This window comes from Manis javanica, chromosome 6 (genome assembly GCF_040802235.1).
Source record: "Manis javanica isolate MJ-LG chromosome 6, MJ_LKY, whole genome shotgun sequence".
NCBI lineage: Eukaryota > Metazoa > Chordata > Mammalia > Pholidota > Manidae > Manis > Manis javanica.
This window is the reverse complement of record NC_133161.1, coordinates 67,294,125-67,310,382: the sequence shown is the minus strand read 5'-3', so window position 1 is coordinate 67,310,382 and position 16,258 is coordinate 67,294,125. Positions and strand designations below refer to the sequence as shown.

Below are 16,258 nucleotides of genomic sequence, written 5' to 3'. Positions count from 1 at the left end.
CGAATGTTACATTAATAAATACCAAATTAAGACAAAAGATGAGGAAAGTCTAAAATTGGAAGTAAATGTAGAGAGTAGAAAGGTAGAAAGTATGTAGTATATTTCCCCATTTAAAGTCTTTGGCAGCATTTGCTAGGGTTAATGAGATCTTTCAGAGTTTCATACTCTCTATTATGCCCTCTATCATACATATTATATATACCATTGGGAACCACACACCAAGATGAAATTTCTGACAGGCAGTTTGATTCAGGAAGCAAAGAATAAAAGAGCAAATCATAGATCTGAGACAACCATTTTGTGCAGAGAGGAATGATTTGCCCAAGGAGGAATCTATAGAGAGAAAGATTAAGAGATGGGGAGGGAGAGGAGAGGACTTGGAACTCACTGCTAAACAGGTACAGGGTTTCTTTGTGGTGTGATAAAAATATTCTGGAACTAGATAGTGATGATGATTGCAAAACTTAGTGAATAATAAAAACCACTGAAGTGTAAGCTTCAAAATGGTGAATTATATGTTATGTGAAGTGTATCTCATATTTTAAAATGCTATAAAAAATTTGGCTAAGGAGTCAGGAATCTCAAATCCTAATTCCTGGGCCTACTTTTTAATTTATCTGTGATGACGTTTATATCAGTTTTTAAGAAAAAAAAATCAATGGCAATGTAATGATTTTTTCCTCTAAAGCTAAATATAGTCAATTTAAAGAATAAATAAAAAGAACCTTGCATTTGAAGAAGACAAGTAATGACTCTCTATAGCATCTTACTACGCTGATAGATAGTGACCACAATAGAGAGAGTGAGGACTTGATAATATGGGTAAATGTTGAGACTACCTTGTTGTTTATGTGAAACCATCATAAGATTGTATACCAATGATACTTCAATTTTAAAAAAAGAACCTTGCATTAAGTTCCCAATTTAAAAAAAAGTTTACTAACTCATTACATCCAGATTGCTAGAACTACTGAAATAACTCCTCATTTAAATAATTGTGACACAGGGTACAATGAACAGCTTCTCATTTTAATGGTCATGGTACATAGAAAAACCTTGGAAAATGATAGCTATTAAAGTATAAGAGGCATTATTGCTTAGTTAAATTAAGCACATAAGAATACATAATTAATGGACCAGGATATAAATCCAGGCCCCATTCCTACTAAACAAGGGGTTTAGGCAAATTACTTACTTTCTCTTAAGTACATTTTAGTGATTTTTATAGTTACAATGACTATTAAATGAGATTATGTATATAACATGTACAGCTTAGTACCTGGCATGTAATATGTGATTAATATATGTTAGCTATTATTAAACAAGGGACTTAAATTTTAAAATACATCTTCCATACCAATCCTGAAAGTTTCTAAATTTGGGTTTTGTTTCTTAGATGTTATTTTGGTAATATTTTGCAAAGAAGCCAGTCCCTCCACAGGTTAATAATATGTATTTAATTCAATTAAAAAGAAAATGTATTTAATGTTTTATATATATTTATACTAGGCACTGTGCAAAGCCCTTTGTATGTTTTGAATGAGTACAACTTAAATCCATTTAATACTTGAGGGAACTGAAGCACATAGAGGTTGTAATGTGGCCAAAGTCATGGTGTTAAGAAATGGTAAAGCTGGTATTATATCCTTAGGGATTTCTTAAAGGATAAACAAACCATCTCAGTGTGTGGAGAGGTGGACAGCTGTCACAAGAATCCCTAGAGTCATTTCTTCCTAATGCTACTAAACATATACACATATGGGAAAATAGCAAAAATATCTAAATGTAAAACAGAAATACAGAAGGCAAAGATGTAGAATGAAAAAGAAAATTGAACCTTAAGATTAACTTAAACTCTATGGCTAGGAATCCCTCTACACTCTAGTAATAAGCATTGTAGTCAAGACTGTGCCTTTACCTATGTATCATATATCTATAATTGGTTGATCAGTTTAACATCAAAGGAAATCAGGTTAACAGGTGATTTTACAGTAGATGATACCATTTGTCTCAAGCAAATTTTTTTCTTCCCAAAGTTTCACTTAGGATCCACATGATTTAGTTATATCACAAATATCTGAATTCTTAAGTTTGCTCTGGAGTGACCATTCAGTACCTAGGCAGAGTGAATCATACAGGATTGACCTTTATCTCTGTCTACCCAGGAAGAAATGCCCAAAAGAAAGGTACCTTCATTTTGATTTCAAGAAGGCACAGCTAATTTGCCAGAGTGAAGAACTCAGAAGACGGTGACCTGCACCTCACGTCTCTGTGGTGTTCTCTCAGGGTATGTAAGAAGCTTTGGCTGCAGTCACTCTCCTGACATCACCCCAGGCTCCACCACTCAACCAGCTGAATATTATGTTCCATCTGGGGCCTTGGTTCACCCAAATTCGAAGAGAGTAATAATTACCTTCCCAGTAAGATTCTTGTAAGAATTAAATGAGCTATTTCATGTAAAACACTCAGAAGAATGTCTGACATATGATAAATAGACAATGAAGAGTAATAGTTTGAGGTAAAAAGGAGAATAATAATGTTGATTCCCACCCTCTAGCAGTGCGTACATCTTAGAAGAAAAGCTTATTTCCCACAGCATCCATGCTTGTCATCAGGAAGTACTGCACTTTTGCAGTGCAATAGTTCTCTTCTTTATCTGTCCTTTCTAACCTCCAGAACACAACCATTTGCTGTACCTTCTCTCAGAGTCTCCACGGGGCAGGTCCTAGATGAGATTAAATTCATGTAGCACAGCTCCAGGACCCTCCTTTCCCATGAGGTCACAACTTTTAGGCAGCTACCAATAACATCATCAAAATTCCACATACATTTATGATAAATGAAGTGTAACTGTATTAGGAGAAAATGGAAATTTTAAAGGGTGAGGCAAACCAAACCATATGCAATTTGCAGCAATGGAAGATGTAGAAAGGATGAGATATTAGAAAATAGAGATTGGGATATCTTTCATAGAACATCCTCTTATTTCATATAAATCTATAGCTCTTTATTCAAATTTTCTTTTTTTCTCTTTGGACCTTTAAAATTACTCACTTTTCCTGGAAACAGATATTGAAGGTCTTTAAGAAAATTAGACTATAATTATGAAGTCAGACTCTGAATATCTGCAGCTAACTCTAAATGCTACTGTGATCTGTGTTTTTCTTTTATTACTTATTGTGGTAAGAACACTTAACATATCTACCCTCTCAACACATTTTTAAATGCATAATACATATTGTTAACGATAGGCATGATGCTGTATAGCTGATCTCTAGAATTTACTCATTTTGTATATTCTGTTCAGCAATTCTTCATTTCCCTCACCCCACAGCCCCTGGCAACCATCATTCTATTCACCATTTTTATGAGTTTGACTATTGACTATTTCAGATACCTTTTATAAGTGGAATCATGATGCAGTGTTTGTCTATCTGTAACTGGCTTATTTCACTTAGCATAATATCCTCCAGGTTCATCCATGTTGTCAAATATGGCAGAATTTCTTTTCAAAGGCTCAAAAATATTCCATTGTATGTATATGCCTGTAAGTCTGGGGGGAAAATATTTTCCCAGCCCAGGGGCAAATACCTTTGAAACCAAGATCAGTCAAAGGGAAAAATTAAGTGGGAGAAACCCATTTATTGCCTACAAGCAGTCGTCCACTTCTGCTCGAGATGTCTCTCACGACCCAGCTGGGGACCCCACCCAACCTCCCTGGTCCAGATATGCCCTCCTCCCCCTTGTTATTACCTATTGATATGGAGGTAGACTACTTTTCTCCACCCCTTGGAAACACCTATTGATATACACATGCACTAAGGCCAGGTGAGAAATTTCTAGAAATATTGCAGTTTTACCCACAATACCATATTTTCTTTATCCATTCAACTGTTAATGGACATCTAAGTTGTATCCCTTTCTTATTTATTTGAATAGTGCTTCCACAAACATGGGAGTACAGATATTTTTTTGAGATCCTGATTTTAGTCCTTTTGGATAAATGCTCAGGAGTGGGATTGCTGGATCATATAGTAGTTTTATTTGTAAGTTTTTGAGATACCTCCATACCATTTTCCATAGTGGCTCCATCAGTTTACATTTCCAAAAACAGTGTTTAAAGATTACAATTTCTCCACATCCTTTTGGGTTCATTGATAATAGAGGTCCGTTCTGATAGACAGGAGGTGATATATTGTTTTGATTTGTGTTTCCCTGATGATTCATGATGTTAAGTATCTTCACATACCTTTTGGTCATTTGTATGTCTTCTTGGAGAAATATCTATTCAAGTCCTTTGCTAATTTTTTAATTAGGTTATTGGGGTTTGTTTTTTTTTTTGCTCTTGAGTAGTAGGAATTCCTTATATGTTCTGTGGGGGTTAACCCCTTATCAGTTATATATAGTTTGCATGTATTTTCTCCCTTCTGTAGGTTGCCTTTTCACTCTGTTGATTATTTATTTTGCTGTGCAGCATTTTTTAGTTTGAGGTAGTTCCACTTGTTTGTTTTTGCTTTTGTGGCTTGTGCTTTTGGTGTCATATCCAAGAAATCACTGTGTAGAACAATGTCATGAAGCTCTTCCCTATGTTTTTTCCTAGTAATTTTATAGCTTCAGGTCTTAAGTTTAAATCTTTAATCCATTTTCAGTTGATTTTTGTGTGTGATACATGTTTAATGGTTTGGCTCATGGGGAGTGGGTAAAAAAAAAGAGAGAATATTTTCTTTCAAAACCATAAAACTTGACAATAATCTCATTTTGAAATAAAGGGATATTTTCCATTCTCTTCTCAAAATTATTTAACATCATTACAGATTCTGCCCTGAGCTATATGCTCTGCAGATGCCACATGTGGACACAATCCCTCTTTTCTTAGAGTTTATATTCTAGCAGGTTCTTTAGCTTCCATCAACCTATCTGGTATAAAGCTTCTAAAATTTTTCAAAGCAAATATTTGGGACTGGCTTTGTAGCTAAACTTCAGTGTGCATTCAAGTCTCTGGCACTCTTGTTAAAAAGCAGCTTCATTTTTAGTTGGTCTACCTAGGGTCTGAGAGTCTACATTTTTAACAGTCTCCCAGGTGATGCCAGTTTTGCTGGTCTGGATGACATTTTAAGAAAGAAGGGTATAGATGATATGGAAATAAGAGAAAATATATGTGTTTCTGAAAATTGATTTAGCTAACAATACTATTGACTGTCTATATAACCTTAACAGTGTAGAGGAGAAAAGACTTACCTCCTCTCTCCTAGGTCCAATACCTGAGTCTATAACATAAATTGACAACAGGCAGATTAAAAGGAGAGAAGGTAAACAAACTTATTAATTTTTTTTCTTTTTTTTTTGGTATCATTAATCTACAGTTACATGAGGAACATTATGTTTACTAGGCTCCCCCTTCACCAAGACCCCACCACAAACCTCATTACAGTCACTGTCAATCAGTGTAGTAACATGCTGTAGAGTCACTATGTGTCTGTGTTGCACAGCCCTCCCCATGCCCCCCGTCATTATACATGCTAATCGTAATGCCCCCTTTCTTCCCCTCCCCCACCCCTTATGCCTCCCTTCCTACCCATCCTCCCCAGTCCCTTTCCCTTTGGTAACTGTTAGTCCATTCTTGGGATCTGTGACTCTGCTGCTGTTTGTTTCCTTCAGTTTTTTCTTTGTTCTTATACTCCACAGATGAGTGAAATCATTTGGTATGTGTCTTTCTCTACCTGGCTTATTTCACTGAGCATAATACCCTCTAGCTCCATCCATGTTGTTGCGAATGGTAGGATTTGTTTTCTTCTTATGGCTGAATAATATTCCATTGTGTATATGCACCCCATCTTTATCCATTCATCTACTGATGGACACACACTTAGGTTGCTTCCACTTCTTGGCTATTGTAAACAGTGCTGTGATAAACATAGGGGTGCACCTGTCTTTTTCAAACTGGAGTGCTGCATTCTTAGGGTAAATTCCTAGAAGGGGAATTCCTGGGTCAAATGGTATTTCTATTTTGAGCATTTTGAGGAACCTCCATACTGCTTTCCACAATGGTTGAACTAATTTACATTCCCACCAGCAGTGTAGGAGGGTTCCCCTTTCTCCACAACCTCGCCAACATTTGTTGTTGTTTGTCTTTTGGATGGTGGCGATCCTTACTGGTGTGAGGTGATATCTCACTGTGGTTTTAATTTGCATTTCTCTGATGACTAGCGATGTGGAGCATCTTTTCATGTGTCTGTTGGCCATCTGAATTTCTTCTTTGGAGAACTGTCTGTTCAGCTTCTCTGCCCATTTTTAAATTGGATTATTTGCTTTTTGTTTGTTGAGGTGTGTGAGCTCTTTAAATATTTTGGATATCAACCCTTTATCTGATATGTCATTTATGAATATATTCTCCCATACTGTAGGATGCCTTTTTGTTCTATTGATGGTGTCCTTTGCTGTACAGAAGCTTTTCAGCTTAATATAGTCCCACTTGTTCATTTTTGCTTTTGTTTCCCTCGCCCAGGGAGATCTGTTCATGAAGAAGTCACTCATATTTATGTCCAAGAGTTCTTGCCTGTTTTTTTCCTAAGAGTTTTGTGGTTTCATGACTGACATTCAGGTCTTTGATCCATTTCGAATTTACTTTTGTATATGGAGTTAGACAATGATCCAGTTTCATTCTCTTACATTTAGCTGTCCAGTTTTGCCAATACCAACTCTTGCAGAGGCTGTCATTTCCCCATTGTATGTCCATTGCTCCTTTTTCATACATTAATTGACCATATATATATATGGGTTGATGTCTGGAGTCTCTATTCTGTTCTACTGGTCTGTGGTTCTGTTCTTGTGCCAGTACCAAATTGTCTTAATTACTGTGGCTTTATAGTAGAGCTTGAAGTTGGGGAGCGAGATACCCCCCCCCACTTTATTCTTCCTTCTCAAGATTGCTTTGGCTATTTAGGGTCTTTGGTGGTTCCATATGAATTTTTTAACTATTTGTTCTAGTTCATTGAAGAATGCTATTGGTAATTTGATAGGGATTGCACTGAATCTATAGACTGCTTTGGGCAGGATGGCCATTCTGATGATATTAATTCTTCCTAGCCAAGAGCATGGGATGACTTTCCATTTGTTAGTATCCTCTTTAATTTCTCTTAAGAGTGTCTTGTAGTTTTCAGGGTATAGGTCTTTCACTTCCTTAGTTAGGTTTATTCCTAGGTATTTTATTCTTTTTGATGCAATCGTGAATGGAATTGTTTTCCTGATTTCACTTTCTATTAGTTCATCATTAGTGTATAGGAAAGCCACAGATTTCTGTGTATTAATTTTGTATCCTGCAACTTTGCTGAATTTCTATATTAGTTCTAGTAGTTTTGGAGTGGAGTCTTTAGGGTTTTTTATGTACAATATCATGTCATCTGCAAATAGTGACAGTTTGACTTCTTCTTTAACAATCTGGATTCCTTGTATTTCTTTGTTTTGTCTAATTGCCATGGCTAGGACCTCCACTACTGTGTTGAATAACAGTGGGGAGAGTGGGCATCCCTGTCTTGTTCCCCATCTTAGAGGAAAAGCTTTCAGCTTCTCGCTGTTCAGAATGATGTTGGCTGTGGGTTTATAATACATGGCCTTTATTATGTTGAGGTACTTGCCCTCTATACCCATTTTGTTGAGAATTTTTATCATAAATAGATGTTGAATTTTGTCTAATGCTTTTTCAGCATCTATGGAGATGATCATGTGATTTTTGTCCTTCTTTTTGTTTATGTGGTGGATGATGTTGATGGATTTTCAAATGTTATTCCATCCTTGCTTCCCTGAGATGAATCCCACTTGGTCATGGTGTATGATCCTCTTGATGTATTTTTGAATTCGGTTTGCTAATATTTTGTTGAGTATTTCTGCATTTATGTTCATCAGGGATATTGGTCTGTAATTTTCTTTTTTGGTGGGGTCTTTGCCTGGTTTTGGTATTAGGGTAATGTTGGCTTCATAGAACGAGTTTGAGAGTATTCCCTCTTCTTCTATTTTTTGGAAAACTTTAAGGAGAATGGGTATTATGTCTTCTCTGTCTATCTGATAAAACTCTGTGGTAAATCCATCTGGCCCAGTGGTTTGTTCTTGGGTAGTTTTTTGATTACTGATTCAATTTCGTTGCTGGTAATTGGTCTGTTTAGATTTTCTGTTTCTTCCTTGATCAGTCTTGGAAGGTTGTATTTTTCTAGAAAGTTGTCCATTTCTTCTAGGTTTTCCAGCTTGTTAGCATGTAGATTTTCATAGTATTTTCTAATAATTCTTTGTATTTCTGTGGGGTCCGTCGTGATTTTTCCTTTCTCGTTTCTGATTCTGTTGATGTGTATTGATTCTCTTTTTCTCTTAATAAGTTTGGCTAGAAGCTTATATATTTTGTTTATTTTCTCAAAGAACCAACTCTTGGTTTTATTTGATTTTTCCTATTGTTTTATTCTTCTCAATTTTATTTATTTCTTCTCTGATCTTTATTATGTCCCTCTTTCTGCTAACTTTAGGCCTCATTTGTTCTTCTTTTTCCAACTTCAGTTATTGTGACTTTAGACTATTCATTTGGGATTGTTCTTCCTTCTTTAAATATGCCTGGATTGCTATGTGCTTTCCTCTTAAAACTGCTTTTGCTGTGTCCCACAGAAGTTGGGGATTTATGTTGTTGTCATTTGTTTCCATATGTTGCTTGATCTCTATTTTAATTCGTTCATTGATCCATTGATTATTTAGGAGCATGTTGTTAAGCCTCCATGTGTTTGTGAGCCTTTTTGCTTTCTTTGTAAAATTTATTTCTAGTTTTATATCTTTGTGGTCTGAGAAGTTGGTTGGTAGGATTTCAATCTTTTTGAATTTACTGAGGCTCTTTTTGTGGCCTAGTATGTGGTCTATTCTGGAGAATGTTCTATGTGCACTTGAGAAGAATGTGTATCCTGCTGCTTTTGGGTGTAGAGTTTTATAGATGTCTGTTAGGTCCATCTGTTCTAGTGTGTTGTTCAGTGTCTTTGTGTCCTTATTTATTTTCTGTCTCGTGTATCTGTCCTTTGCAGTGAGTGGTATATTGAAGTCTCCTAAAATGAATGCATTGCATTCTATTTCCTCCTTTAATTTTGTTAGTATTTGTTTCACATATGTTGGTGCTCCTGTATTGGGTACATATATATTTATAATGGTTATATCCTCTTGTTGGACTGACCCTTTTATCATTATGTAATGTCCTTCTTTATCTCTTGTTACTTTCTTTGTTTTGAAGTCTATTTTGTCTGATACTAGTCTGCAACACCTGCTTTTTTCTCTTTGTTGTTTGCATGAAAAATCTTTTTCCATCCCTTGACTTTTAGTCTGTACATGTCTTTGGGTTTGAGGTGAGTCTCTTGTAAGCAGCATATAGATGGGTCTTGCTTTTTTATCCATTCTATTCCTCTGTGTCTTTTGATTGGTGCATTCAGTCCATTTACATTTAGGGTAATTATTGAAAAATATGTACTTATTGCCATTGCAGGCTTTAGATTCGTCATTACCAAAGGTTCACAGGTAGATTCTTTACTATCTTACTGTCTAACTTAGCTTACTTACTGAACTATTATAAACACAGTCTGATGATTCTTTATTTCTCTCCCTTCTTATTTCTCCTCCTCCATTCTTTATATGTTAGGTGTTTTATTTTGTACTCTTTTGTGTTTCCTTTGACTGCTTTTGTGGGTAGTTGATTTTATTTTTTGCCTTTAGTTAGCATTTGGTTGGTCTGCGTTCTTTGCTGTGATTTTGTTTTCTCTGGTGACACCTGTTTAGCCTTAGGAGTGCTTCCATCTAGAGCAGTCCCTCTAGAATAGCCTGTAGAGATGGTTTGTGGGAGACAAATTCCCTCAACTTTTGCTTGTCTGGGAATTGTTTTATCCCTCCTTCATATTTAAATGATACTTGTGCTGGGTACAGTATTTTTGGTTCAAAGCCCTTCTGTTTCATTGCGTTAAATATATCATGCCATTCTCTTCTGGCCTTTAAGGTTTCTGTTGAGAAGTCTGATGATAGCCTGATGGGTTTTCCTTTGTAGGTGACTTTTTTTCTCTCTCTGGCTGTCTTTAGTACTCTGTGTTTGTCCTTGATATTTGCCATTTTAATTATTATGTGTCTTGGTGTTGTCCTCCTTGGGTCTCTTCTGTTGGGAGTTCCGTGTGCTTCCCTCATCTAAGCGACTATTTCATTCCCCAGTTTCGGGAAGTTTTCAGCAATTATTTCTTCAAAGACACTTTTTATCCCTTTTTCTCTCTCTTCTTCTTCTGTTATCCCTATAATGCAGATATTGTTCTGTTTGGATTGGTCACACAGTTCTCTTAATATTCTTTCATTCCTGGAGATCCTTTTATCTCTCTCTGCATCAGCTTCTCTGTGTTCCTGTTCTCTGCTTTCTATTCTATTAATGGCCTCTTGCATCTCTTCCATTCTGCTTTTAAGTCCTTTCAGAGATTGTTTTAATTCTGTAGTCTCCCTCCCTACTTTATCTGTTAGCTCTTGCATTTTTCTCTGCAGCTCCATCAGCATGGTTATGACCTTTATTTTGAATTGTTTTTCAGGAAGATTGGTTAAATCTATCTCCCTAGGTTCCCTCTCAGGGGATGTCTGGGTTATTCTGGTCTGTATCAGATTCTTCTGCCTTTTCATGGTGATAGAGGTAGACATGGGCAGTTGGCGTGTGTGTCAGCTGGGAGAACAAAGTCCCTTCCCGCTTGCTCGTCACCTTCCTCTCCTGCGAGAATGGCGACCCTAGCGGCTTGTGCTGGGCAGCTGTGCCCTAGCGGGGTCTCTGAGTCTGGCCCAGGTGACTGCAGATTAGGCTCCACATGGCTGCTGTGGGCATGGCTGGTCTCAGGCTGCTGCTCTGCTATGGCGGGGCCACGCTGGAGGGGGAACAGGCAGGAGGCTCTTTATCGCCGTGAGGGGCCTCAGAGCTGCACTGTCATCCAGGAGGTTAGGATGCCTGGAGTTCCCCGGGATTCCCAGCTGCTGGTGTGAGTGTGCTGGGACACTTCCATCCAGCTGTGAGGCTCCTGTCCCTTTAAGACTTTCAGAAGGCACTCACTTTTCTTTTGTCCCAGGGGTGCTGGCTGTGGGGGCCCGCTCACAGGTTTTACTGTTCCTTTTCCCTAGGATCCAGCACACCATGCACTGTGTGTCTGCGCTCCCAGTGCAGATGACTAGGGCTGGGTATTTAGCAGTCCTGTGCTCCCTCTCCCTCCCCACTCTGACTACTCTCTTCCTTCCTGGGAGCTGGGGTGAGGGGCGCTCAGGTCCTGCTGGGCCATGGCTTGTATCTTACCCCCTTCGTGAGACGCTGGGTTCTCGCAGTTGGAGATGTAGCCTGGCTGTTGTACTGTATCTTCTGGTCTCTCTTTTAGGGATAGTTGTATTTGTTGCATTTTCAAAAATATATATGGTTTTGGGAAGATATTTACACTGCCCTACTCATGCCGCCATCTTGGATCCTCCTCAATTTTTAATATTATGTGCACTGGGGCATCACAGGAAAAAAAGTGAATACCCAAAAAGTGGTGACATTTGAGAGCTTATATACTGTCTTAATAGGGGAGGGGGAGGATATAGGCAACTTAGGAGAGGAAATGATTTTTTGGAAAGATCAAAGGGCCTTTAAAAGAATAGGTGGAAGATAGGATAGTTTGTGATAAAGTTTGTCTGGGTGTGGAATATACTCTTCTAGTCTCCACTGGGTGAAAGGAGTCAACCCTGGGAAGGGGATTTATTACCATTGAGTTCCTTTTGGCAGATTTGTTTTTAAGCAGTTAAGGGGAATTTAGAGAAAGCCTCTCCCTATATTTGACATTTTTCTAGTGTTTTCAGCTCAGAATCATCAATATACCAAAGTAGTGTATTTTGGGGTAGCATGTCCTAAGCTCCATCAACCCCCAGACTAAATCCAAATGTTTCCTTTTCAGTATTGGAACTTATCATCTAAAGGTCCTTCCTCTGTAAACTTTAGGAGGTTTAGCTCTTCTTAGAAGGATGTGTATCTCTGAACAACTCCCACTCACATCTTCACTTAATGTTATGAGTACTCTGTACTCAATGATTGGTTCTGGACTTTGAGAAGAATCATAATCCCAATAAAAGGTTTCTTGGCTCTGTTATGACATGACAGAATGCTTGGACAAATAAAAATGTGAAAAAATGTAATCATAAAATAACTGTCTTAAATATCTAGGTCTCACTGTTCAGCAATTAATGATAAATAAAGAAACAGTTATATAAAATCCAACTGCTAATAATGATAGTATTTAATCTACCACAAAGTAAAAGCCTCACCAAGAAAGATCCATCTTGCACCAAAATACATGTTCAAAAAATGATATTTGCATGCACAAAGTGATTGAAAAGGCGATGTTTGAAAAGGCGATTATGGTCTTATAAGTAAATCATAAGAATTTTTAAAATTTTGTAAATGCTGTATTTATATGACAGACAAGAACCACTCTGAAGGAATCATTATGGTTTGGGAAATGATATGCAATTTCAAAATCATCTAAATCATTTCAATTGCCTGTATTTACATTTATATAATGGGTATTTATAATGGTGATTATTTTAGAACTTACCTTGTTTTCCGGGATCTCACATTGGTTTCTATGGGAACAAGAATGGCTCTGAAGAGGAGCATTTTAAGAACTCTTTTCACATTCAGTTTCTGCTAACAGAACTGCAAATTGTTTGTTTGTTAATGGTTTTTAACTCTCAACTTTTAACACAGAAATGAAAGTTGGGCATTCTAACTTCATAAATCACTCTAAATAATAAAACTATTTTTATTAAACATCTGGAATATTGAAACATTTGAAAAGAAAATAACTAGCTTTAGGAGCTAATAATCTGTTCACTTTATTAAATTCATTAGTGATTAATCCACACTGGCCATGTGCTTGCTCTTAGAAAAATATGTAAAGAAAACTTCATGTGATATATTTTTTCAATACATTTTTCTCTGCTATTGATATGTATGTATATATGTTTTCTTACTTTTATAAAAATCCCTTACAAAAACAGGGTTTAAATGTTCTGCATTTAAAGTTTCCCGCTGCTAACACCTTGCCCATCCTGGGCTATTTACTCTTGTACTGTGATGAACGTTTACCATGTTCTCACACCAGCTGTAACTTATTTTTACTATTTTTTGAAACAAGCTCATAAGTCTTCAAATTTCAGTATTTCTTTTTCTTGGAATAGATTTTTAGATCATAAAAGGCACAACATATAACCTATGTTATTACATTTGTACAGTTTACTATATTTAATATTTCCCCACATTTCATGTTTTCCCATAAACCTTATTTTTTTAATTCCCTGAAGAAATGATATTTCAGTATAGTTTTATTTAATTCCTCCTCAAAGTAATTAAACCCCACTAAAAATAAGAGAAGCCTATTTCATAAGAGTGCTAAAACTAAATTTTTGTTAACTATACCCAGACTATAAAAGATGCTGGTTAAAAGCACATGGCATCCCTTAACCAGCTTATGTAATAGCTACCCCAGCTATTGCTGACATATAATCTGTGTCTTAAGTCCAAAAAGTACAGGTTGATGGCAGAGTGCCAAGCAGGGTGGAATAAGCAAGAGTGTTTTTCACCTTTCTTGGATTGGTGGATTTCTGCCCACTTTCAGTGTGCCGTGGCCTTGATCAGGATTGCTAGAGACTGGTGACAGTTTGAGAAATGACGCTGCTGGCATAGTGTGACCAAGAGACCATCCTGTAACTCACTGACCTGGAATAATGCCCAAGAAATTGTTTTTTTCGTTCTGGAAAGTATTTTTCATTCAGATTTGATTTTATGAAATTAAAATTAGGGATTGCTACAGTTTGGAAAAATTGAAGATAAAGGGAAACACATAACTGTTTTAGGGAAATGATTAATTGATTGGTTCTTTATTTTTTTAAAGTTGATATTTAAATGAAGTAGAAAACAAGCTGAAGAATAAAAGCAAGTATTATGTTAATTTACAGAAGAGAAATATTTTGAAAAGTATCTAAATCTGATGGTGAGGAATGTTGTTGTCCATCAGAGCTAACTCAAAGTGGGGTCCAAGTATCAGTGCCTATCTGAGACAATATAAATACATAATTTGAGTATAGCATTTAGAAACTCTTAGAGGAGTTTGTCATTGCCACTTCGTCCAACCATATGATTTTGTATTTTATAAAAATCAGTCCATGGCATTTAGGCCCTTTACAATTTTCCCTTTACTACAATTAGTTTGAGATGCATTGTTCTATCATAAATCACTGTAAGCCAGAAAAAAAAGAGTACTATTTGAACTTCATAGTATTAGAAATAATTTATCCCATGTGATTCTGTCTGAAGTTGGAAAGTGAAGGGTTTTTATCTCTGAAAGATCTCTTTCTAACCTAGAATAACATATTTATTTTCATAAGATTACAGCAAAGGAGGCTGAAGTAGATATTCTCTCATTTTGCAGATTTAAAAACAGAAGTGCAAAGTGCAAAGGGCTTAAGTGAGCTGTCTGATATTACACAATTACCATCAAAATTTTAAAGTCAAGTGAAGAGTATTACACAGAATTCATTTAATACTCTGATAAATAAAATAAAATCACCCTAGGTTGATTATGGCATCAAACTCCATATATTTGCATTTTCACGTGGCAGACAGAGGTGCTTTGTCTCTAGGCTTCAGAAGGAAGAGCATTGTGTTACAGTTGTTTGATGGATGACTAGTGAAACTACACACACTGGAAATCAAGGTGGAGAGTTTGAAGGAATTCAATAAACAAAAACAAAATTAAAAGAATGAAGAAAGATTAGGGACAAATGTATAATTTAGCTAAAGAACTGATAAAGCAGAAATGTAAGTCAACACTTCTCTGAAAGGTATAAAGTCTCAAAAGAGAAAGGTCTTGCTACCTGGGACTACGAATAGGAGAAATAAAATGAAAATATCTAAGGAAAATTTAGACAAACATAGGGAATTTTTGTTAATTGTTAGAGAGTATTAGGTTAAGTGGGCACCCAAAGGAATCTCTGATGACATTTAAAACCTCATTGAGCAAAGCTGTGGACATTGTATTGTGGAGAACAAGACTTCAATGGCAAGGGGGATGGACTGGATCAACTGTGAGGTCTTTCCAGCTCTAATTTCTCCTACTCCATAGCTCTGTGAAGAATAGTTGCTAAACTGCTTGATCATTCAGACAAATAAAACTCAAGACAAGAATAAAACCCCAGACAAAACAATAAAGTCAGCCAAAATGGAAACACACCCCTCCAAAAAGAAAGAAAGAAAAAAAACCCTCCATCTTGCATTATACCCAAAGGTGACAAATTCAGGCTCTGGCAACCTGCCCAGAGGAATAAATTCCAGAGACAGGACCCTTCAGTGAGCAAGCCCAACCAACAAGTTGGGAGAGTTCAACTTCGCAGGCAGACTTGGAAAACCTCTCGGCTGATATTAATACTAGAGCAGGCTTAAAAAGTGAAAAGGAAAAGAAATCTATTAAAGAATATGGTCTATGAGTGAACTAATTCATTTATTCATTCTATAAGGATTTATGGAGTGTCTACTATAGGCCAGCTACTTAGGTCGGAGTGCGTCTGTGAAAAAAACAGGCAAGATCTCTGCTCTTGTGGCACTTAACATTTTAGTGTGAGGAATAATAACACAGGAAGATGTCTTATAAGTTGAAGAGTCATAATTGCTAAGGGAGATAAAAAAGCAGGCTAAGGAAGATGAGGGGTAGGGGGATGGAATCTGGACAGCTGGATATATTTAGTAATGCAACCAGGGTAGAACTCACAGAGAAGAGACATCTGAGCAAGACTTGAAGGAAGTGAAAGGAGGTATCAAAGTGGATATCGGGCAAGAACAATCCAAACTGAGAGAACTGCAGAGTATAGCAGGAAGGTTGTTGCAAACTTGGTGTGTCTGAGGAACAGGAAGGAGGCCAGGGTGGCTAGAGGGGAGTGAGTGTATGGAAGATTAATATTAGAGTGAGGTCATGGAGGCCTTGTAGGTTGTTAGTGAATTCTCATCTTTTACTCTGCCTGAGTAAACTACCCACAATGTTTTGCTTCAAGAATCCTAGGAACTTAGTGAAAAAACTAATGTATGCCAGGTGTCAACATCCCTTGTAAACCACTCCATCCACACATCAGCCATGTTTCTGCAGGCTTCTCACTTAGTAAGTTTTGATAATGTCAGCATTATCCAGCAGCATGGGCCCTTAAGGTATTAATA

The 16,258-nt window shown here is 36.8% G+C and overlaps 1 long non-coding RNA gene across 2 annotated transcripts in view; it reads left to right on the top strand.

Moving 5' to 3' along the window:
* The window catches only part of LOC140849907 (uncharacterized), a 181,280-nt gene that overhangs the window by 1,046 nt on the left and 163,976 nt on the right, over positions 1–16,258 (top strand). For both annotated transcript variants that reach the window (XR_012132289.1, XR_012132288.1), the window contains exon 2: positions 2,166–2,287. This is a non-coding gene — a long non-coding RNA (uncharacterized lncRNA). The remainder of the gene's footprint in view (positions 1–2,165; positions 2,288–16,258) is intronic.